Here is a 24,647-nt window from a genome sequence, read left to right as displayed (position 1 = left end):
TCACATTCTGAAATGAGCTGTACACAGACACCATAAGGCCTTAAGGTGCTCAGCCAGCCCCACTTGGCTAGAGGCTGGTGAGATCTCTTGACCTCTAAGTTGCTGCTGCTCCTTATGGGAGGGCAATGATGGGAGCTGCTGCTGGACTCTGGTGCTCTTGCCTGGGCTCTGAGTTGCAGTCTCAGTATCTAGAATCTGTAGCTCAGAACCAGGGCTGTGTCTGAGCAGGCCAATCCATGTTGCACTCTCCTGGCTGTTTGCAGTGGGTTTGCCAGGGGGACCCTCTTCCTGGGAGCACTTGGATGTTCATCTGACACAGATCTTTAAGGGTCAGGCAGTGGATTTTCTACCTCTCAGCAGCTCAGTGTCAAGTAGAGGGGTTCTGGCCAGGGATGGGAGGTGGGGAGGGTCCCAGCCAAATATGCCATGCACCTTGAGCAGGGAGAAGATGAAGTACAAAAACTCCAAGGATTGCAGGGCATTAAAACAGTCCACAAAGAACTCACCATGTCACATGAAGAGGCTTATGAAGAAGTGAAATGGTGTTTGTTACACTGTGTTTAATACCAACTTATATTTCCATCAAAACTAGACAGTTGCTACCATGGAGAAAGCTTCAGTGTTTTTGGGAGGTTGCCGTAGCTCTGCCCTTTTCATCCTTTCCCCCTTTCAACCATGTGTTAATTTTTATGCAGGTGCTGGACAACTCCAGGTCCAGGAGGTACACCTGCATATACCAACAAACTGCAGACACTACCCTTCCGTTCAAATGCTGAACCTGTTACTCTCAGCAAAGTTAAAGCAAAGGGGTATTGCTATGAAGAGCAGAAAGTCTGACCTTTCTAAGTAAACAAGGAATGAGAATCGAAATGAGTGGAAGCAAGCTGGGCATCCATTTTGGCTTTTAAAAAAGCTCTCAAGGTGACTGATGTGCAGTCGGAGTCGGGAGCCACTGAGAAACAGACATCTGCGTAAATTAGTTGAGAATGAATGTGATTAGGGTGATGGATGTTCATACCTTCTTTCTCATTTTTATGACATCATTTTCAGACTGCATGATAGGAAAAATCCAGAAGCACTTACCATCATTTCAGATCCAAGCTGATGCTAGTCTCCTTACTGGGTCATCTGGCTTCTATTTGAGCACCTCATCTTACACAGGTGCCTTTGGCCCATGGCGCTAAACCATCAGCTTAGTCTCTGAATTGTTGAACGAGAGCTACTCATTGGCCATTCTCTGGGTTCAGCAAGTTCCCTGTACTTCAAATGAACCCCATGGAGGTGAGGCAGAGGGAGGGACTTGGGGTCACACTATGGCCTGAGCCCTGCCTCAGTGCTCAGCTCAGCCTTGGTTTCCTCCAGCATCAGGGCAGGTTGGGAGTTGACTGGATGCCTGGCTTTCGTCAGAGCTTTTTCTGTTTGTTTCTCAAGATCACTCAGGTTTGAATACTGAGAAATAATTAAGGCGTCTCAACCCTCTTGAACATTCCTCCCTGTCGTCTTGGCCATGAAACTCTGTGTTTCCTGTGGAAGTTTAATTTGTCCGCACTGCTGCACACAGATCCTAGGACAGTGAGGCTGCCCCTGGAGAGTCTACTTTGAATCCATTGAAGCTGTGGGATGAGGTAGGAGAGCAGAGGCCCCTTTTCACTGCCTTGTTTCTCTCCACTGGCTCTGGGTTGGCAGGGGCCTGACTTCTTCCTCCACCTGCTCCCTGAGGCCAGGCCTTCTTTGGAGGATCCTCCCTGGGCTCTTCCCCCTACAGTCACCAGACACTATGTGCCTCTTTTCAGCTGGGTGACTCCCAACAGGTTGGGTTGCTCCCTTCATAAGAAAAACAAGTTGATTTTTGGTGCATTTGCTGCTTTACACATTGGCGTAGAAACATCTGAGGCGCTTCTTCCCCTAGCACTTATTCTGTTTTTCTGTTTCACTATGATGTGTCCAGTAGCCTTCATAGCAACCACTAAGCTGCTATGGATGGATACATTCACCCTCTGTCTTGGTGACAGTTTCAATTTTGGATTAAACTGGTGGATTTAAGGCAGTTGACTGGCTTTGTCTTCTCACAAAGGGAGAGACAGATCATAACAGAGTCCGTCTGCTATTTGGAGCTCCTACTTGGCAGCACTGTCAGTAGTCAGTGGAAATCCAAAGTGGATTAAACACCCAAAGGGAGTGTAGTGATTCACTGTCGAATTCAACAAATCATCCTTAAGATGGGTGCAAAGACATTGCACAAGGGCCAGATGGTTTTTCATTCAATGTGGGAAACAAAATGAAAATCCACTCTACAAGATCTCTTCTGTTTTTATCATAAAATGTTATGTTTTTCCGTTTTCTGACAGTTCATGGCTGAGTGAATAAACCACTGTGAAACATTTTTTTATTATAGCTTTGATAATTGTTACATAATTTTAAAAGGTTCAAGGGCTACTGTTAAACATCCTGAGTCCAAACAGGTGTCCATGAAGAGCGCCTTGAAGAAACTGGATGAGGGGCTCAGGCCTGACATCGTAACACAGTGGGTGAAGCCACTGCTTATGGTACCAGAATTCCCTAATGGTGATGGCTCAACTTCTGGCTGCTCCACTTCCAATCCCTGTTAATGGCTGAGAAAGGCAGCAAATACCGTCCCAGATGTTGGTGCTCCTGCCACCCACCGGGGAGATCTGGAAGAAGCTCCTGGATCCTGGCTTTGACCTGGTTCAGCCCTGGCCTTTGCAGCCATGAGGGGAGAGAAGCAGTAATAGAAGCTCCCTCTCTGTCTTCCTCTCCCTTTCTCTCTACCTCCTCTCTCTGTAGCTTTAACTTTCAAATACATAAATGTCTTTTTTTAAAAATGAAAAGAAGTAAATGAAATTGGTTTCAATGGAAACTTCTCCATGTTTCTAAATTTTATTTTCAAAGAAGTCTCTTAAAGCTACTGCTTCACAGCTAATCTCTCCTATCATATTCTACTCATCAAGTGGGTCTCCTTTGATATCTATTCTTTCTCCCAGACCAAGATACTGGAGGTAGAAAATTTAGACAGAAGGATCCTTGTAAGGACTGGAGGATACTGTTTAGTGTTTAATTCCTAATGCTGTCTTCCTTTCAAAATACATTTCTATGTTAAGCTATTCCATTCAAGCAGCAGAACTTTCTAAACCACTGTCCAAGTATTTGACCAGAGAGTGGATCAGGTTGTCCATAGTGATTTCCTGGTTCCAAGAAAGGAAGACGACAGAACTCTGGTGGCACGAACATTGAAAGGGTGAGCAGAGACATTCACATGAGCACGGCAGGAAGCAGCTGGAAGGACGCAGGAAACTGGGACGAAGGGCTGCTACAGAAGCCCTTGGAGAGAGAGATCCAAAGTGTGTGCTAGAGTCTCACTGGCAGCTGGGGAGAGAGTTGGCATAATGGAATGACAGGAACAGAAGGAAGGTTTTAGTAGTGTGAGGAGTGAAAGTCACCAGAGGCTGATCAATGCTTGTATTGTACTGGACATCACTACGGAAGGCCGAGAGCCAGGCAGCAGTAACCTTGCCCCAGTGGCGTGGTTATTAGTCTGCATAGACTCATCCTAGCAATCTTCTGTTTTCTCTTAGGTACTCAAACACCAGGTGATACATTCGTTATACAAACATTTATAAGCTATGGTGCTTTGCAGTGCCGTCATGGGCTCAAAGCTTGTATTGTTGTATGAAGGCATTCAGAATTTGAAACAGAATCCAAAATGTCTAGAATTTCCCACTTTGAATTCACAAAGAGTTTTACCAAGATAACAGCTATCAAAACTGGCCTCTAGTCACTGGCTCTGGCTTTTCTTTTAGCGGCACAGTACAGGTGCCTGCCTATCATTGAGTTCTCCTGGAAAACACACAGCAAGGACTAAGTTTCCATGGATGTAAGTGATGCTGGGAAACAAGAAGAGAACAGGTTTGTAAGCCCTGCTTCCAGAGATGCTGACAACAGATGAGACCTGGGCTGCTGCTGGAGGAAGCAGTGTTGTCATGAAAGCCGTGGTCTCCACACAGGCTGGATCCTCCACACTGGGAGCAAAGGAGTACCACAGGCTCGTTGGGATGACCGTCTCCAAAGGTTTTTCCAGCTCTCTTGCTTCATTTCCTCATTCAGCAAATAATCATCGAGCATTAACAAGTGCTCAATGTTTATGTACTGGGAATATAGCAGTGAGCAAGAGAGAGCGTCTTCCCGCCTTCATGGGCCTTACACTCTAATAAGAAAAATCACTGGAGAGGAAAAAAGGAATATCAAGTACAATCTGTAGAGCAGCAGGAGGTATGAAGTATTCTGGGGAAAAAATAGAGGAGAGGAAATACTGTGGAGAGTTGTAATGCTGAAAACCATACCCAAGGAAAATCTTCTGAAAAGGTGGCATATGATTCAAGAGCTGATGAAAGTGAAGCAGCGAGGTGGGCAGAGCCCTGGGGGGGGGGGGGGGGGGGGATTCCCAGGCAATGGAACTAGCAGGTGCAATGTTCTAGTGAACTGGAGAGGGCGCAGTGTGGCCAAAGCCAAGTGAGCCACAGGCTGAGTAGCAAGAGACATGGTCCAGACAGAGACAGGATTATAAACTTGAAGGTCATTGTGAGGTCTTTGGCTGCTGGGCTGAGATTAAAGACTCAGAAGGCTTTGGGCAAAGCAGGGACAGACAGCACAAGATTTGGGGCACAGAACAGGAAGTGAGAAAAGGGTGTCTAGAGAGTAACGTGATAGAACACAGTAGGTGAGCATGGTGGCTTTAAGGAAGGCAATGTGGAAAAGGGGTGAAAGAGACACTCAGATTAAGGATTGACTATCCCTGGTTTTGGCCCAAGAAACCCAAGGGATCATGTGACAGAATATCAGCTATTCAGTATTGGACATGATAAGTCTGTGATGCTGTTAGATACTGCAGCTGAGTTGTTGAGTTAGCTGCCGTATACAACAGCATGGAGTTTAAGGAAGATTTTGAGGACAGAGCTTTAAATTTGGATGTTGCTAAACCGATAATGCTTTTAAATCTGTGAAACTGGATGAGTTCAAAGGATTGAGTACAAACATGTCCTTAGCCTTGAAAAGCTTCCCTTAATCATGTTTGTAGTGTGGGCCTTAAAAAATACACACACGCACACTCTCTTTCTTGGGGTTGGCTCAGTAGGTTAAACTGCTGCCTGTGATGCTATTATCCCATATGGATGCCAGTCTAAATCCTATGTGCACCACTTCCAATCCAGCCCCTGTACGCTGCAGCACCCATGGGTGTATATGAGATCAAATGAAATGTGGGGCTGCTGCACATACTGGCATGCACAGAAACCAGGGATGGGACAGGTCTGGTGAGAGTTATTGGGGATCACTCCAACTAAGCTGTAGTTTCTGCTAGCATTTGTAAGGGCCAGGTGTGTGGTGGGGTTGGATGGGCTGGGCCACAACATCCACTGGTTTGCATATAAAATGGGGCTTGGGCAGAACAAATATAGGCAACTGCAACCACCAGTGTGTATGCTGGCTGATGTGGGTGATGAACTGAACCAGACCCCACACTGGCTCAGGTCTGGGGTCCCTACCCAACTAAACCACTGGATTCAAAACTCTGATTATGGGGAAATATCACAGGATCTGTCATCTGACCATGGAGTGCATGTCTCAGAACTGGGTCTCCTCGTTTTTGAAGCCTGTGCAGCAGATGGCTTGCCCAGATGCACATGGGGGACATGACAGCTCACTGAGGCCTGCAGACGATGTTTAGTACCTAGTTCCATGGTGGAGATGACCAGCAGAACAAATTGGACAACTCTCCAGCCAAACTTTGATAGCAAGTATCTGGGTGAGTGGAAACTCTAACTTGGACTATGTCAGCCAATGGACCTTAGAAGAATTTCCTTAATCTTAGAGTAACAAAATCATCGGCATCTCAGAACTACTGAAACCACCTAGGCATTCCCTCAGAGCATGCTCCACATTGGTGATCCTAGGATGATATTGAATGGTCATCTGCATCCTGGGGAACTGAGGTGGTTAGGCTGCTGCGATTGGCTCTCTCCCTTTCTCTTACCACTTCCCCTAGATATTGGAAGAAAAAAAATGGAAATAATTGTCTCATTCACTTTCCCCTATTTCTTGGCATTTCCCACCCCAATTAGTGGTCCATATGGGCATGCATCCATCTCAACTATGTAAACATCATCAAAAAAAATGAATTTTTAAAGTAAAAAAAGAAAAGCCATTTGGCTCCTGGCTAGTGCACCTGGGAAAGCAGAAGAAGATGGCCCAAGTACTTGGGCCCTTGCACCCCCATGGGAGACTCCAGTGGAGTTTCAGGCTCTTGACTTTGTCTTGGCCTTTGGGCCTTTTGGGGTATGAACCAACAGGTGGAAGATCTCTCACAGTGTCTTCCTCTCTGTATAACTCTGCCTTCCAAATAAATAAAACTTTTTTAATAAATTTTTATTCTGTATTTTGAATCATGTGGTACAATTTTGTGTAGGCTGGGATTCCCCCCCAAACTCCCACCCCCGTCAGATTTTTCCCATTTTGTTACAATAGTGTAGTCCTTCATAACAAGTCATAATTCTATCAATCTCTTATTTAAGTGTACCCTGACATTGTTGGTACAGACAATGTCAGACAGTCCAGCATCCCATTGTCTACACATGTCCAACAGTTTCATTGGGATTCCATCTTTCGTCTGGATGCAGGGATGCATGTTCCATTATATCCCCACGTCTGTATATGATTAGACACCAGTACTCCATCACTATACATTACCATAAGTGAGAAGCCATGAAACAAGGTCAACAACTGGTATGAGTTAGAACAGCCACAGCAACAACAAAAACAAAAAATATGGAATGCTTCATGAATTTGCGTGTCATCCTTGTGCAGGGGCCATGCTAATTTTCTCTGTATCATTCCAATTTTAGTATATGTGCTGCCAAAGTGAGCACATAAATAAAACTTTTAAACAACATCTCAGCATAATGTGTCTGCACATATCTTTATCATGATTTTGAAGGATTCCTCTGCTGGACAATGAAGTAGGCTGATGTTATTTTTTCAGTTTTTGGATCTCCATTTGTCTTACAGTTGGCATCATTTCTAGCATAAACTCTGTTATTTTTACATTTGTCTTCTGAGCAATGCAGCATTTGTCTCTACTTGCAGTGTTCCTGTTTATACTAGTGTTCAACAACTTGAATATGATTTTCTCTGATGTAGCTTTCTTTTATAGCAATTCCACTGGAGTTGATTTGGCTTCTTAGATTTGTGAGTTTATTGTTATAATCAAATTTTGACCATTTTGGCTGTTTTCAAGTCCCCCCCCCCTTTTTTAAGATTTATTTATTTTTATTACAAAGTCAGATATACAGAGAGGAGGAGAGACAGAGAGGAAGATCTTACATCTGATGATTCACTCCCCAAGTGAGCGCAATGGCCAGTGCTCTGCCAATCTGAAGCCGGGAACCAGGAACCTCTTTCGGGTCTCCCACGTGGGTGCAGGGTCCCAAGGCTTTGGGCCATCCTCAACTGCTTTCCCAGGCCACAAGCAGGGAGCTGGATGGGAAGTGGAGCTGCCAGGATTAGAACTGGCACACATATGGGATCCTGGGGCATTCAAGGCGAGGACTTCAGTCACTAGGCTACCAAGCTGGGCCCAAGTTTTTCCCCTTTTTAAAAAGCTGATTTATTTGAAGGGCAGAAGTAGAATGAGCAAGGAGGACAGAGACAATGAGATCCTCCATCTCCTGGTTCATTCCCCACTGGCTGCAACAGCCAGGGCTAAGCCAAGGTAAAGTCAGGAGCCTGAAACTCCATCTGGGTCTCCCCAGTGGGAGGTAGGGCTCACACTCTTGGGTCTCCACATATGGTTGCCACAAGCCTCCAGGGCCAAGGCTGAGGTTGGGGGGAGAGAAGCATTCCCAGATATTCTGCACACACTAGGCAGTCCAAAGCCCATGTGTGTGTGTTGGGGGGGTACTCCCCAAGGCAGAAATGTATAATCAGTTGTTTGTTATTCCCACAGCACCACACTGGACAGTCCCCTTCTGACCAACAAGGGCTCTCTAGAGCCTCTTCTTCTTGGGCACAGCTCCTAAAACAGGAGGAGGAAGGGCAATATTAACCGGTTCTCCTTGCCTGTCTTTCAGGATCATCCAGCTGAGTAGTGAATTTATGAAGAAAGAGGAAAGGCAATGAAAGTAAAACTAGACAAGTGAGATGTACTATGCAAGAAGCTTCTGCACGGGGGAGGAAACAATCAACAGTATCCAAAGATGTGGCCAGCATGGGAGAAAATCTTTACCAAGCATGACTCTGACCAAGGGCTAATACTCAGAATACTCAAGGAACTGAAAAACTCGGCAGCACAAGAGTGAACAACCTAGGAAAGAAATGTGGGGACGACCATAACAGACATTTCTCACAATAAGAAGTACAAATGGTTAGCAAATACATGGCAAGGGGCTTTATGTCAACAGCCACTAGGGAAATGCAGCTCAAAACCAACAACGAGGTGCCATCTCACTCCACTTAGAAAAACTGTTACCAACCAGACCAAAAAACAACAAATGCTGGGGAGCACATGGAGTAGAGAGCCCTTATACTCTGTTGTGGGAATGCCAAGTAGTGCAGCCACTTAGCATGGTTGAAAGTTCCTCAAAAGCAAGATCTACCAAATGACTGGACTGTCCCACTTCCAGATACATGTGTGAAGGAAACAAGACCAGCATGTCAGAGAGACACCTGCACTCCCACGGACACAGCAGCACTATTCCCAACAGACAAACATGGAATCAGCCCATGGGTCCACCCGTGGACGAAGGCATAAAGAAAATTTGGTAGATATACCCAATGGAATATTATTCAGTCTTAATCAGTGAAAACCAGTCATTTGTAATCAGAGGAGGAGGAGTGGAGGTCATTATGTTTGGTGAACACAGCCAGATACAGAACTACCGGAGTTTTCTTTCACAGGGAGAAGTTTCAAAAAGTTGATCTGATCTTAGAATATGAAGAGTAAGGGTCAGAAAGTGTATCCAGTCCCATGCCATAGTTCACCTGCACATCCAGAGTTCACAACATTGTTCATATTCAGTATAAAGGAAGTGAGGAGCTGATAGGCTCCAAACATAAGAAAAGGAAACAACTTCTAATTGCCTAATCTGATCCACTTACATTGTATACAAATGATGCAATATTGCAGAGTACGCCATAAAATGTACATTACATATTAATTAAAATTATCTAAAGTAAGAAATGGAGAGGCTGCCAATCTGCATGGACATATAATACAAATGGAGTAGCTGTGCTACCTTCAGAGTGCAGTAGGGAAATTGGGGTGTGGAGTATGAATTTTTGGAGTCATACATCTGCTTTTGTTCAGTAGTGTGGATTTGTGTCTGGTTTGCTGAATTTAGGCAGTCCCTTGTGTAACTGTTCACACCTGTAAGCTCGCCTGCCTACTCCTACTCGAAACTGATTTATGCAAAACGCATCCCTTCCTACCCACCTTGCCACCAGGCACACGCACCTGATTGCGCCCCGCATATGTGCATGTGGTTTTTGAAGCATTGGTTAAAGTTTCAGTCCCAATTGGTTAACTAAGAAATACATTCAAAAATAACACATTTCTATCACTTAGGCAATCAATAAGGACATACAAAGTGAGAAATCACACAACGGGGCTTAGGACAAGGAAGATTAAAATGGAAATTAAGGGGTTTGTGAGGAAGTTTGAAACAACAAACAGCTAAAGTGAAAGAAGTAAATTGCAGATCGCTGGGGTTTGGAGCTGCAGACAGTTGCTGTAATCTCAGCTTCAAGTTTAGCAGCCTTGGGCCCAGGCCTGAACAGAACCCCCTAAAGCCCCTACCATGACAGGAAATGACCCTTACCTGCAGTGATGGTGGACCAGCCAGATGAGCTGAACTTCAACTCTCCAGGCTCCACTCCTCTCTCACCGTTTCCAGCTTTGGCATGATGGGAAGCTAGGTAGGGAGAGAAGGAACAGAGGCCAGAAGTGACAAGGAAGAAGTCTGACAAGGCCAAGGGCTACTTCATTTCCAAAGTCTCAGCGTTGCTCATCCCCGGTGGCTTCCCAAAGCCCTGGAATCTCCTCAGGGTTCTCTGGGTCCTAGCCAAGGCTATTCAAAAGTTCTTGTAGGTGGAGGCGAGGGGGAGGGCTGCACGTTGGCATTCGGCTACAGCTCCCAGGGAACAAGAGGCAACCAGGGGCCGGGGTGGGGGGGTGTGGGCTAGCAGCTAAAGTCCTCGCCTTGAAAGCCCCGGGATTCCATACAGGCGCCAGTTCTAATCACAGCAGCTCCACTTCCCATCCAGCTCCCTGCCTGTGGCCTGGGAAAGCAGTCGAGGACGGCCCAATGCACTGGGACACTGCACCTGCGTGGGAGACCTGGAAGAGGTTCCAGGTTCCCGGCATCGGATCGGCGCGCATCGGCCTGTTGCGGCTCACTTGGGGAGTGAATCATCGGACGGAAGATCTTCCTCTCTGTCTCTCCTCCTCTCTGTATATCTGGCTGTAATAAAAATGAATAAATCTTTTTTTTTTTTTTTTTAAAAAAAGAGGCAACCAGGGCTGCACATCAGTGACTTCCTTCTCCCACCAAAGGAGAGCCCTTGCTACAAAGCAGATCAGGGGTTCCTCCCCTGAAGACATTTCCAAGGGCCAAGAATGCCTGCATGGAGCCCTCTCAACCTCTCAGCGGCCTGTTCTGCCCCCTCGCCTTCACCACCGACCAGAGCAGCCGCTCCGCTGCGGGCCCTCCTGCCCTGCAGCTAGCAGTGCAGGATCTCACAAGCTGTGTGTCTGAAGCCAGGGAAGGTCCGTGTCAGGTCTGTCAGGTCGTTTGGACTGCTATCACCAAATGTCAGGCGCTGCTGGGCTCCTATACACAGACACTCATTTCCCACCACTCTTTTTTTTTTTTTAATTTGGGATTCCCCGCACAAACTCCCACCCCCTGACAGGTTTTCCCCACATTGCTACAACAGTATAGTCCTTCATAAGGAGTCATAATTCTATCAGCCTTTTGCACAGCAGCATCATTTTACCCAAGAGGCTTTTGTGTTTCGTTTTTGTTACCCATGTGTTGGTTACTCAGTGGTGTGTGTGTTTGTGTTTCATGGTGCTGTAATTTGTTGCTGTTGTTGTCGTGGTGGTTATTGTTCTAATTCATGCCAGTTATTGACCATGTTTCATGGCTTCTCATTTATGTAAATAAATAGTGATGGAGTACTGGGGTCTACTCAAATCCAGATGTGGGGGTACGATGCAGCATGCATTTCTGCTTACGAACAAAAGATTTCCCACCACTCTTGAGGCAGAGACAGCCAAGGTCAAGGGCTGATTGAGGGTCAGTTCCTAGATAGCATCCTCTCTCCGTGTCTTCACACAGTACCGGGGACCCGGGAGTGCCCAGGCTTCCCTTTCAAGGGCACTGTTCCCCTTTCTGAGGGTTCTGCTCTCCAAAACCCACCTCCAGTTACCCTCCCACAGTCAGGGTGTTAGGCTTCAACATATGTATGAACCAAGGGGCTGCAGACACCCTCTCTACAGAGGCAGGGAGGTCAGCACTTGGCTTTCTACCCACCTAAATGCCTCTCAGCCTGTGCTCCATTGTGCACAACAATCACCTGGGAGTCCTGTTAGTGGCAGAGTATGATTCACAAGGGCTGGGCAGGTTTGGAACTTGGATTTCCAACAAACGCTGTTCCCAGGTGGAGGACCAGCCGGGATCAGGCAGGCCTCAGGATGCTCTAAGACCCCACCCTCCCTCCAAGGTTTCTGGGGTTCCAATTTGAAACTAGAGGTGAGACTGCTTCATAGGCGAGGGACTAGAGATCTCACTTGGGGCAGGATGTGGCTCTGTGGACTTGGCTCAGAGCAGGCTGCCCTCAGCCCACAGGGAAGTGTTTTCCTCTTCTGGCCAGAGCTGTGAGTCCTATCTCCAGGTGGTCACTCACAGCCTCAAACCCCCCATCCCCAACCTTCACAACTCTATGGGGACTGCCCACTTACGGCTGCCCTCTGAGCACATGCTGACCTGGTAACACTGGCATCACCTGCAGCAATCTGACCTTCTTCCACCTGCCAGTCCCTACACTGTTTGCCTGCTTAGACCAGAGTTCCAAGAATGGTGTCTGCACATCACAACCCAGGCTGGCTGCTCAGTGACTGTGTTTGTAGCCAGTGAAGCCATGCACTTGATCTGGCCCCCAGTGTTCCCCAGCCCCAGCAGCAGGACCCCCTGGAGTCATTTAACGCAAGTCACTGAGCACAGTTCCTGTGGCCAGCACTCCATGGCAGCTGCATGAAGGAGTCTCTGATTTGTTCCCCAAACACTGCCTTTCTTAGCTGCAGGGCTTTCCATCTTGTTGCCCAGCTTCTCTTGTGGACCTGTGCCCCTGGAAAAAGGGTTAGGCAAGCCTTGGTAACCCTCTGAGGAAGGCTAAGGCCATTTGCATCTCTAACCACAAGGAAATGACTACTGACAGCCCCAAGCAAAAGCAAAAGATTAAGGAAGTGAAGTTTCTGGACTAGAAGAAAAATGGGACATTAATAAAAATTTAGAGGCCAGAGCACAGCTAGCTGTAAATTATAAACTAGAAATATGTATTTAAAGTCTAAGTGAGAGTCAGTTGCCTTTGTCCCTTGTCATTTGAAAAGGGGTACTGGAGTGGGTTCAGTTGGCTTTCCCAGAATCATCTGGTTGGGATAGCTTAGCATATTATACTTGGCATTATTTCCTTTAGAAGTTCCAGTTCCAGCTCCATTCTGTCAAGACAGAGAAGGCACATTTTTAAATATTTATTTATTTATTTTTATTACAAAGTCTATTATACATAGAGGAGGAGAGACAGAGAGGAAGATCTTCCGTTTGATGATTCACTCCCCAAGTGGGCGCAATGGCCAGTGCTCTACCAATCTGAAACTGGGAACCTGGAACTTCTTCCAGGTCTCCCACATGGGTGCAGGGTCCCAAAGCTTTGGGCCGTCCTCCACTGCTTTCCCAGGCCACAGGCAGGGAGCTGGACGGGAAGTGGAGCTGCTGGGATTAGAACTGGCACCCATATAGGATCCCGGGGCGTTCAAGGTGAGGACTTTATCCACTATGCCACACCATCGGGCCCGAGAAGGCACACTTTTAAGGATTGATCTCCAAATTTGGAAATGATTCAGACATTAAAGCTCTTTTTCTATCACCTGCTTCTGCATGCAAGTGAAGGAAAATGAAAAGTGATGATACCCCTAGGAGCTCTGGTGGAGGGGCAGGTGGTTGGCACAGTAATACAGGTGTTACCTGTGATGCTTGCATTTTACATGAGAGTGCTTGGGTTCAAATCCTGCTCCATCTCTAACATCCACATTTGGCAAATACACATCTTTGGAGCACTTGGGACTCTGTCCCCCACCACCCTCCTCTCCATGTGGGAGGCCAGGTTGGAGCTCTTGGCTTCAGTCCAGTCCAACCTGAGCTACGGAGGCTTTTGGGGAGCAGGTAAAATATTGTGTGTGTGTGTGTCTTTCTGCCTTTCAAATAAATACAAAAATACATTTAAAAATAGTTTTGGGGGGGAAATGTGGGTGGCAGACAACGCTGACATTAGTGTCTATTGCTTATCAATCTGTACTCTGTCCACTTGTGTATGATGTTTGTGACACACACATATGTGCCTATTAATTTGTGGGAGCCACTCATGTATACAATGATAAATATTAACCTAAATTTTAAAAATCCATCTATTGTGTTCTGTTTTTGTCACCGAGGACAAAAGGACCAACACTTCAGTGGATCCAGCTCTTGTACTTGCAGTACATGGACATGACCTCCATGTGTTGAAGTTGAAGTGCATTTTCACTTGCTGAGGGGTACACTGACTTTCAAAAGTGCAAACCCTCTTTAAGAGTGATGCACATCCTTCACAAAAGATCTACGTAAGACATTAATTAGCGGATGCAATCCTTTCATTTCCCAATCTTAGCCAAAGGCCAATGATGTCTGTAGCCATGACATATTGAAATAGCTAAAATCAAATATGTATGTGATTAAGCTCCATCAGCAAGCACAATGGACATCTGTGGACTATTGCACTGAAGATTCCAACAGGCCACTGCCTGCTGGTCAGCAGGGTTGGGACTTCAGAGTGGTCGCCTCCATTTTGGCTGCAATGCCAACCACCAACCTCATGGGGACTCTTGCTTCCCCCTTGGTAGTGTGAGTGGGGTTAAGGACGTTCAGTAAACCTTTGCACAGAGGACAAGATCAAGGTCACAGCAGAATGACACACAGTCCCCTGTGTCTGTGGGCTACACATATGAAGATTCAACCAGCTGTAGATCAAAAATATTTGGGGAAATATTCTTGCATCTTCCCTGAATATATAAAGACTTTATTCCCTGTCACTATTCTTCAAACAACACTGTGAAATAACTGTTTACATTCTACTATGTGTTTACATTCTACTAAGCAATCTAGCAATCATTTAAATTATACAGGAGACTGTGTATAGGCTACATGCAAACTTCATACTTTCTGTAGAAGGAACTTGTGCACCCCTGGATTTTGGTATCTGTGGGAATCCTGTACCAATTTTGCATGCACAGTGATGGACAACCCTAAAGGAAGAGTTTATTTGCAAAGAGGGATGGGAAGAGCCAGTAGGCAGATCTGTCAGGAGTGATTACAATCCTGAGTATCCAGAAGAGGCTGCCATCCTAGGGGCTAGCTGGCAACCCCTGAAGGCTCAGGCCTTGAAGATATCTCCCTCACCATCACCACTCCTGCACCACACAGTGGCAGACACTGCTCACTGGGCTCTCAGACGTAGAAGGCAGGGCTGGTTGGGGTTATGGTTCCAGGGGCAAGACTGGGGCAAGAGTCCCAAAAGACAGGCAAGTGATGTGAGGGTCTCTGCGGCACAGCAGAGCAGGAGGAGGAGGCCCTATGTGTGCAGGAGAGGGCTGCGACAACAGCTGATTCATGTTCTGGGGTTTTCACAGCTACAAGCCACAGGAAGTAAGGTAGGACCCAGACACACCCCTTTGAGCAGGGTGTAAGCTGTGCTTTACCTAACTGTGTATCTGCCTTTGCAGTCTCTTGGAGTGGGTGGTTGTTTTTTGCTTTTAAAAAGATTTATTTATTTTCATTTGAAAGGCAGAATAACAGAGAGGAGAGATACGGGGAAAAGGTCTTGCATCCACAGATTCACTCCCCAAATAACCACAACAGCCAGAGCTGGACTGATCCAAAGCTGGGAGCCAATAGCTTCTTCCCAGTCTCCCAACTGGGGGCAGAGGTCTAAGGATCTGAGCCATCCTCTGCTGCATTCCCAGTCTATAACCAGGAAGCTGGATCAAAAGTGGAGCAGCCAGCACAAAAACTGGTGCTGATATGGTAGTTGGTGCCATGGGTGGAGGCTTAGCCTGCTATGCCTTCAAGGTGCCTATCTTAAATTTTTAAAATGTATTTTCCTTTTATTTGAGAGACTGTGAGATAGACACACTGACAGAGAGAGATATTACATCCTGTGGTATACTCCCCAACTGCCCACAACTTTGCTACTTAAACTCAAGGCAGGAATATCAAAATCAAGAAAATCAGTTTAATTAATGGATTCTTTTTAGCGACTGAACAAAAGGAATAATGAATGAACCCAGACAGAAAAAAATAAACAAAATCCAGAAACAACCGCCATAAACAAATAAAACAAGAAATTGATACATAGGTTACTAATTGGCTAGTAGAAAAACAAATACATGCATTTAATTTTGTAAAGATGGTGGCCTGAGAGATAAGGAGCGACAAGCGTGATAACTATGTCAGTTCCCCACTGAGAACGAGCTGTTAAAGTCAAGATTCTGCTTTGCTCTTGGCTGTGCTTTCCACCCGTAACAAGTGTCTGTCGCACAAGAGGTGTTAAGTAAGTATTTACTGAAGGAGCACATGAATGAGGTAGGATGGTGGCTGGCATTTAGTGCCTACTCTACTCAAGATTTTGCCTTAATCTGCAGGGGACTAGAAATACTGACAAGCTTGGCCCATTGTTAGAACAATCTCAGGTGGAAATGCCTTCAAGAGCTCCTGAAACAGGAGAGGAAAACAGAAAGCCATGGGAGATTTTATTAGTTTGGGAGAAAACAGAGAGGACATAACAGGTTGATAAAGAAGTGTGGGGCCTGGCGGTGGGGCCTAGCGGCTAAAGTCCTCGCCTTGAACGCACCAGGATCCCATATGGGTGCCGGTTCTAATCCCGGCAGCTCTACTTCCCATCCAGCTCCCTGCTTGTGGCCTGGGAAAGCAGTGGAGGACGGCCCAAAGCTTTGGGACCCTGCACCCGCGTGGGAGACCCAGAAGAGGTTCCTGGTTCCTGGTTCCTGGTTCCTGGCTTTGGATCGGCGCAGCACCGGCCACTGCAGTCACTTGGGGAGTGAATCATCAAATGGAAGATTTTTCTTTCTGTCTCTCCTCCTCTCTATGTATCTGACTTTGTAATAAAAATAAATAAATCTTAAAAAAAAAAAGAGAAAAGAAGTGTGGGCACTGGGCACAGGGCAGTTAGGGTGCCTGTGTCCCATGTCAGAGTGCCCAAGTTAGGCACCTACTTCCAGCTCCTGACTTCAGTTTCCTACCAGTGCAATTCCAGGGGCACAGCAGGGATGAGTTTCCTAATTGATCCCTGTGCCAAAACAAGGTAGACCCAGATTGAGTTCCCCAGCCCCTGGCTCTGGCCTGGCCCTAGCACTTGTGTTACAGATGGGAGCTCATACTCTCATTGTCTAATATAAACAACTACATTCAAAGGAAAAGGGGGGGCTGGCAGAGAGAACCAAGATGGAGGCAGGTGTCTGGCTTACTGGCTTAGACATCTTTCAGATGCCCATATTCCACACTGAAGAGCTGGGGTACAAGTCCTTGCGGTGCTCCTGATTGCAGCTTTCTCCTGATGCACACTCTGGGAGGCAGGGGATGAGTCCCTGATATCCACGTGGGAAGCCAGGATCTCCTGGCCCTGACTCTTGCCTGGCCTAGCCCCCACTATTCTGGGCATCTGGGGAGTGAACCAGTGGATGCGAATGTGTGCCCATGTTCCGTCTGCCTCTCAGATGATAAGTAACCCTTCAAAAAAGAGAGGCCAGCTGGTAGGAATAAATTCAACTATATCAGTAATCATAATAAACATAAATTGAATCAACCTACCTATTAAAGGGCAGAGACTATTCAATTGAATTAAAACAAATCAACAACAATAATAACAAAATAAATTCAGAAAATGTCTCAAACAAAGTTACCAGTGAAAGGTTAAAAAGAAAATTTGGGAAATGATATTCAAGGCATATATGACAGTTAATCTTTCAAAACCATCATGGAAAATGTCAATTATGAAAAATATTATGCACAAATTTCAAAAACTTTTTTACAACAAAATAAATCTCTTTTAATCCTATTTTCCATGAACTTTTTAATTACTCTTATTTTAATCAAAAGAAGTCTTTAGAATATTAGTAACAAGTGGAATTTAATTTAAAAGAGAGTTACTAAGGATAAGAAAAGACTGCATCATGTTAAAAACAAGTTCCATTAGAAACTTCACCATGTATGGAAACTGAAGCATGCGCACAAAACTCATGGATTCAAGATAATTTCCTGATACAAGGGACAAAATAATTAGACTTGGACATCGATAATAGTACTGCAAATTGTGCACCACAGTTTTAATGTGTTTTTAAGGGATACAAGTGAATGTATAGCCTCATGCTAAAGGAAAGAAAGATGAAAGATAAATGAATTGTTACACATCTAGAAAAAAAAGGACAGCAAGAAAACCTGAAGAATATACAAGAAGCAAGATAATAAAATCGAGAGGGAAAAATGAATAGAAGAAAAACAAAGCAATAACAGACAAGTCAACAAAAAAATCAAAAGTAGCTCTTTAATTGACATAGTAATGAGTAACCAATATGTTAAAAGTAAATGCGGGTTCCCAGCCACCTTCTGTGACCACCTCACCTATACTTCAATTTTAGTTTATACACAACATATAACATTCAAAACATAACATGTTATACATAACATCATATCATCTTAAATTAAGGCAAACATGTGGTATTTAACCTTTTGGGATTGGCTCATTTCCCTTAGCATTATGGTTTCCAGTTTGGCCCATTTGGCCACAAAGAACTGCATTTTGTTTTTTTTAATAGCTGAGTAGTATTCCATGGAGTAGATGAACCATAGCTTTCTTATCCAATCCTCTTTTGATGGGCATTTTGGTTGTTTCCATGTTTTTGCAGTTACTGATTGTGCTGCTATGAACATAGGAGTACATGTTGGTTTCTCATAGAACAAGTGTTCTGGATATATTCCTAGGAGTGCTATTGCTGGATCATACGGTATGTTGAATTTGAGTTGTTTGAATATTCTCCATACTGATTTCCATAGAGGCTGTACCAGCCTGCAGCCCCACCAGCAGTGGAGTAGGGTTCCCTTTTCCCCGCAACCTCGCCAACAAGTGTCGTTGGTGCTTTTATTCATGTGGGCCAGTCTTACTGGCGTTAGGTGGTACCTCATTGATGTTTTAATTTGGATTTCCCTTATTGCCAGGGAACTTGAGCATTTTTTCATATGTTTATTTGCCATTTGGGTTTGTTCCTTTGTGAAGTGTCTGCCCATTTCCCGTGCCCATTTCTTGAGTGGCTTGTTTGTTTTGACATTTTGGTTGTTTTGTAGCTCTTTGTATATTCTGGATATTAGCCCTCTATCACCTACGTCGTGTGCGAAGATCTTCTCCCATTCTGTGGGTTGCCTTTTTACTTTGTTGATTGTTTCTCTAGCTGTACAGAAGCTTCTTAGTTTGATGAGGTCCCAATTGTTTATTTTGGTCTTGATTTCTACTGCATCTGGAGTCTTTTTTAGGAAGTGAGGGCCTACCCCTAAGTGTTCCAGTGTGTTTCCAACATTTTCTTCCAAAAGTTTGAAGGTTTCTGGATGTAGGTTTAGATCTGTTATCCATTTAGATCTGATCTTAGTGTATGGTGAGAGATGTGGATCTATTTTTTTGTTTCTGCAGGCAATTAATTCCATAATGATGTAAATTTTTGCTGATGGTATGTTGGAGCTTTCAATTGACTGGGATGATACTCTGCTGGCTCTGTCATCAGACCAGAGAGGGTATACCTAAGAAACCGTTGAACTTGACGGGACAATAAGATGCTGGACTCTATGTTTGGTATACGCTTGCAATGGGGAAATCTCAACTGAACTTGAGCTGTGGTTATGCAATAAGGTGGAGGAATCCACCATGGTGGGAGGGTTTGGGGAGGGGTGGGGAGAACCCAAGTATCTATGTAACAGTGTCACATAATACAATGTAATTACTGAAGTTAAATAATAAATAATTAAAAAAAAAAAAGTAGCTCTTTAAACTGACCATAAAACTAGAAAATTCCTGACAAAAACAAATAAAATGATAAAATATCGCATACAAAGCTAAGTAAGATGCTAAAATAGAAGCAGTATAGATTTTAAAAATTGATGAATTTCATGGCTAATTTTCTGCCAAAAAATTAATGTAAATATGTACAATAGAATTGTAATTTCTTAGTAACATGCAATGGACCAAAACTGACCTAAGGATAAATAGAAAACATAAATAAACATCAATGTAACAATAAAAATTCAATCACAGATGATAGTATCTGTCCTTTGCTTAGATTCAGATAGTTTTGCAAGTATAATTTACAGAATATTAAGAAGCAAGTAATTTGCATGGCATACCAACATCTTAAAAAAACAAAGAGAAGGGGTTATTAGCTACAGGAGTGAGAACAGCCACTCACACTGCCATTTCTCAATTCCTGGACTCAAAGTACTTTGTCAGAGAAAGGCAAATCCATATTCTGGTCTCAGATTCGCAGCTTGTTTGGACCTCTTTTTTTTTTAATTGAAAAGGCAGATACACAGAGAGAAGATCCTCTGTCTGCTGGTTTACTCCTCAAGTGGCTATAATGGCCAGTGCTGAGCTGATTTGAAGCCAGGAGCCAGGAGCTTCTTCCAGGTCTCCCGGCTTTGGGCCATCCTCCACCTCTTTCTCAGGCCACAAGCAGAAAGCATTAACTCAAGACAGGTTTAGGGCTGCTAGTTCTAGAGTTTTTCCTGAAACATACGCAAGACTCTAATGGGATGTCTCTGTGTTTTCTTCCTATGGACACCATAATAAATCAACCACTAATGATTATCACCAGAGGTCAAGGAATTGTCATTATCAGCACATCCTTGCTTTCCTTGACAGGAGAGGCACTCACCTTGACCTTGGTGGTAAATGTGGCTGCTTCTCACATGAAAATCATAGAAACCCTTTCAGTTGTGGTTTCCAGTGAATTCAAGTTCTCCCCTCACTTGTGCGTGTATTTTTATTGGAAAGACAGATTTACAGAGAGGAGAGACAGAGGGAGAGAGTAGATCATCCATCTACCTGCTCACTCCAAAATGGCCTCAACAGTTGTTCCTAAGCCAGAAGCCAGGAGTATCTTCTCGGTCTCCCACGTGGCTTTGGGCCATCCTCCACTTCTTCTCCAGGCCACAAGCAGGGAGCTGGATTGGAAGTGGAACAACTGAGACACAAACTGGTGCTCACATGGATCCTGGTGCCACAGGTGAAGGCCCAGCCTGCGACATCACAGCATCAGCTCCAAGAAAGTCTCTTCTTGGCCTTGACTTCCAAAGTAGGTAGAAATTGGTAGGAATGGAAATACCATGTGACATACCCAGCCCAACATTCAGTTTTCATTGAAGTGTGACAGACACTCAGACCCTAAGAGCCAGCATGTATGCTTCTACCATGGAGTCCATTTGGGGATTGAGAACTGCCCTGACCCACAGGGCAGAGTGGAAATAATTATGTGACTTCTGATCTCTCCACTGCCACACACAGAGACAGAGTTTGGTCTGAGGAACAGCAGTTGCCACACCAAGAGCTGCTTGAACAGCCCATGGGCAGGTCACATGAGGAGATACAGAAACTTTCTGCCAAAGGCTAACATCAACTTTTCAGCCACTGGCAAAGTGGATCCTCCAGCTTCCTAGAAGCCTGCCAGAGGCTACAGTCCCAACTAACGTCTGCTAACAACCTAAAGAGGGACTCAAGCCACAAGAACTTGATCACGTGGGTCTTGAATTCCCAACCCATGGAAACCAGAAGAGAGCATGCTTTTATGATCTTAGGCTACCCCTGTGTGTTAGGGTTCCCTCTTTTATGGCAACAGATAATACATACACATGGGTACATTACTGGTGGAGCTTATGCCTATAAGATAAGTACTGAGAAACACCTGTGTCTGCTGTTACTTCTGGAGACAGAAAAAAGTAGGATAGAATTGGGGCAGAGTTTGGAGTAGGCTTGCTAGGTGTCAGTGATATTTTAGTGGTTTAACAAGACCTGAAGCAAATACATCACAATCCAAAATGCATTAAATCTTCATGGACCATGGGTGAAATATATATGATATCATTCTGTATTTTTCCCACGTGTTTAAAGAATTAAAAACACCTGGTGTGAGGGGACTCAAAACTCTTTTTGCCTAGATCATGAGCAAGTTTCTGTTTCCCCCAAATTCAAAGACAGAGTTTGATTTTGACTATTGGCACCTTACCTTGGCTGCCCAGGTCTGGTGTTAAGGGTTTTCACTCTTGTTGTGGAGAATCAGGCAGGAGAGTCCAGAGACCCTTCTAGACACAGAGCTGCATCAGTTTGCCTTCTAAAGCCCCAAGTATACCATAGCTACGGCTGACGACCCTCCAAGGCGTGGCTTTTATGCCATCTCTTTCTGTGTGGAAATGTAGATGAGGAGAGGGAAGGAACATCATGTTTTGGATTATAGAGTTTTACCATGGGAAGAGCACTCCTGCTCAGCTCTCCCACAGCAGGGATGTTCTTCACAAGGTCCCCAACAGGTGATGAATCAGGTCTACCTGTAACATCTCAGTGACAGGTGCTGGTTGCTTCATGGCATAGCATATTCTGCAGAAGGGCACAGGAAGTGCTGAGCTTCTATCAAACCCAAGTTCTTAGACTCTAACTCCCTGCCTTTAGCTTCTGAAGTAACACATCACATTCAGAGCTTCTCTGTGACTGCCCTTTGAAGGTTTAAAAGCAGTAACCTGCTCCCTCTTGACTTCCCTGCTGGGAACACATCCTCAGTGTCTCTGGAAAGACAACCTTCTACATGTGTCAAGTGCTGCCAACTCTGTGATTAGCCACACCACACACAGGACACTGAGACACAGAACTGGGTCCCCTGTACCCTCACGTGTTCATTTTGTAGTGATCATGGAATTGTTGGTCACATCGCTGGAAAGCACCATGTTGGAGACTGATCAGTCAGGCATGGATTTCAAACACAATTTGCAGGGGAAAATAGGATGGCAAAGGAAGCAGATCAATAAATATTCACATGCCACCGCTGTACCTAGTCTGTGACAACCACACGTCTGTGGAGCAGAAGGTGGCTAGAAATGCATATCATAAAAAAACTATGCATAGATTTCAAAGTGTCTGCACCAAAACAAACTTTTCTTTCATTCCTTTTTGAGTTTCATATAAACGTGACCTGCAAGCAGCAAGGGGTAAACTGAAGGATTGGACAGGCATGAGGTACACATGGACATAGTCCCTTCACCCTCCTGACAAAAAGTCATTATCCTAACTCACTGTAGAACAGGCTCAAGGGTCCGGCGGACATTATTCAATGCCATTGCTTTTCTTTACCTCTGTCTCATTGGTGGAGTTCAAGTTGCTTGGAAAAATCCCTTCCTAGCTTCTTCCCTTTGGAGCTTTCTTTCAGCTAAAGTAGACACCCCTCAATCACACACACACACACACAGTCTGCCTCTCTCTGATTACTTAGCATCTTCTGCCTTTCTTGTTACTGATTTCTACCAAGCAGATGGTGTTTATAGTTAGGGAAGAGATGAGAGTTTTTCAGCGGCATGGCTGGTGATCAATACCCGGAAGCCTACCCTTGAAGATGCCAGCCAGAGAAGGCTCTCACAGATGCAGCCACTAAAATAGCTCTGAGTCTGGCTTGAGCTCTAGTGTGGAGACAGGATGACAACCTAGTACGCATGGAGCTGCTTCAAGGGACCACAGAAATATGTGTGTCTGGAAGGCACATCCAGCTTTGCATGCATGAGTTCTAGGATCACACAGCCAGCAGGTTGACTGTTATTTGTCCTGAGCTAATGGTATACCATACTGCTGAGAGCTATTTATTGAGTTCCTATTGGAAGCTGGACCTCTGTTCTCTACTTGGTGCTGGGGAGGGCCCAGAAGAAGGGCTTGGCTCCTAAGTCAAGGAGCAGGCTAGTGGCACCAGGACATTCTACCCTTTGAGATATGTTCCGGGCAAAGGCAGAAACAACACAGGAGGCTGAGTGGGAGTGACAGGGGGAGTGTGACAGTGTTTGCATATTGGGAATTCCCAGAATAATCACTAAATGTGGAATAACACACACACATTTGGTTTTTAGTGATCTGGAGGGGGAGATGGAGTGGAGGCTTGGGTTTATGGTGAAAGACAGCCCATGTGTGGCCCAGCTGGCAGGAGAGTTAGAATGGAAGGTTAGTGGATATGGAGTGTGGCACAGTCCTCGGAGCTCCCAGGCACCGAGCAACATCAGGGAAATGGAAAGTGCCTTCCCAGTCACCAACAGGCTTCCTGTCAAGGTCTGCCAGTGCATGGGTTTCTGAGACAGCCCTACAGGTTAGCCCCAGCTTCTCTCAACCTTCTTTCATTTTCCCTACCAAAAAATAGTTTCTCTTTTGGCCACTGTGGAAAATACTACAAAGAAAAATATTTTAAGAGTATCACTATGTCAAAATTACAAAACTTTATGCAGAATAGACTCATAACACCATGATGAGATCAGAAACATGGCAGGTTCATATGAAGGAGACAGGACCAGGCGGGGCTCGGTGTGGCAGCTGTGAGTGGAGGTGGGCCCTGGCAGTCATCCCAGCATGGTCGTTTGCCTGTCAGGTGGTTTCCACCTTCCTCTGAGTCTCATCGTCTCACTCTGTAAACCAGGGACTAGAACCTACACCTTCCTTACCGCGTCCTTGCAAGGATGAAAAAAGCCAATGTTTGTTTGTGCTTGCAACTATAAACCATCAACAAGTAACAGCTATTTGGGTCCATGCAAATATGTTTTATTAAAGGCACAATCAATGCACCAACTACAGCGGTTCTGTTTCTATAAGAGAACAAGTCAGGGAACTCAAGGGCTTAAGGGGCAAAGGAAGGAAGGGGAAGCAGAGAGAGGCTGGCAACTGAAGACAAGGACATGCACAGACTCACTGCTGGCCACAACCAGGTTTGGGTCCCCTAAGCAGGTTCAATTCTGTGACTGGTGACCAGGAATGGACTGTCACACTGCAGGGACTGAAGCAGGTAGCTTGTCTTCAACTATGTCTATGAACACGGGACTTGGGTAAAGGAATATTGTTGCCAGGTCAACTGGTAATTAAGGATACTGCAGCTCTCAAGCCTTATACAGTCTAGGTAGGGAGATTTAAGATGAGCAAAACAATAAGATGACTTATATAGACTGAACTGGAGGGTACTGTGTGTACTAGCCATATAC

The 24,647-nt window shown here is 45.1% G+C and overlaps 1 non-coding gene across 1 annotated transcript; it reads right to left on the bottom strand.

Annotated features, from left to right (window-relative positions):
* Positions 1-6,831: 6,831 nt before the first annotated feature.
* On the bottom strand, positions 6,832-6,938 carry LOC118758100 (U6 spliceosomal RNA). Its single transcript, XR_004995528.1, has one exon. It is a non-coding gene; the product is annotated as a U6 spliceosomal RNA (small nuclear RNA).
* Positions 6,939-24,647: the final 17,709 nt, after the last annotated feature.

This window comes from Ochotona princeps, chromosome 18 (assembly GCF_030435755.1).
Source record: "Ochotona princeps isolate mOchPri1 chromosome 18, mOchPri1.hap1, whole genome shotgun sequence".
Lineage (NCBI taxonomy): Eukaryota > Metazoa > Chordata > Mammalia > Lagomorpha > Ochotonidae > Ochotona > Ochotona princeps.
Note: the sequence above shows the minus strand (reverse complement) of the source record. Positions and strands in the feature narration are given on the sequence as shown.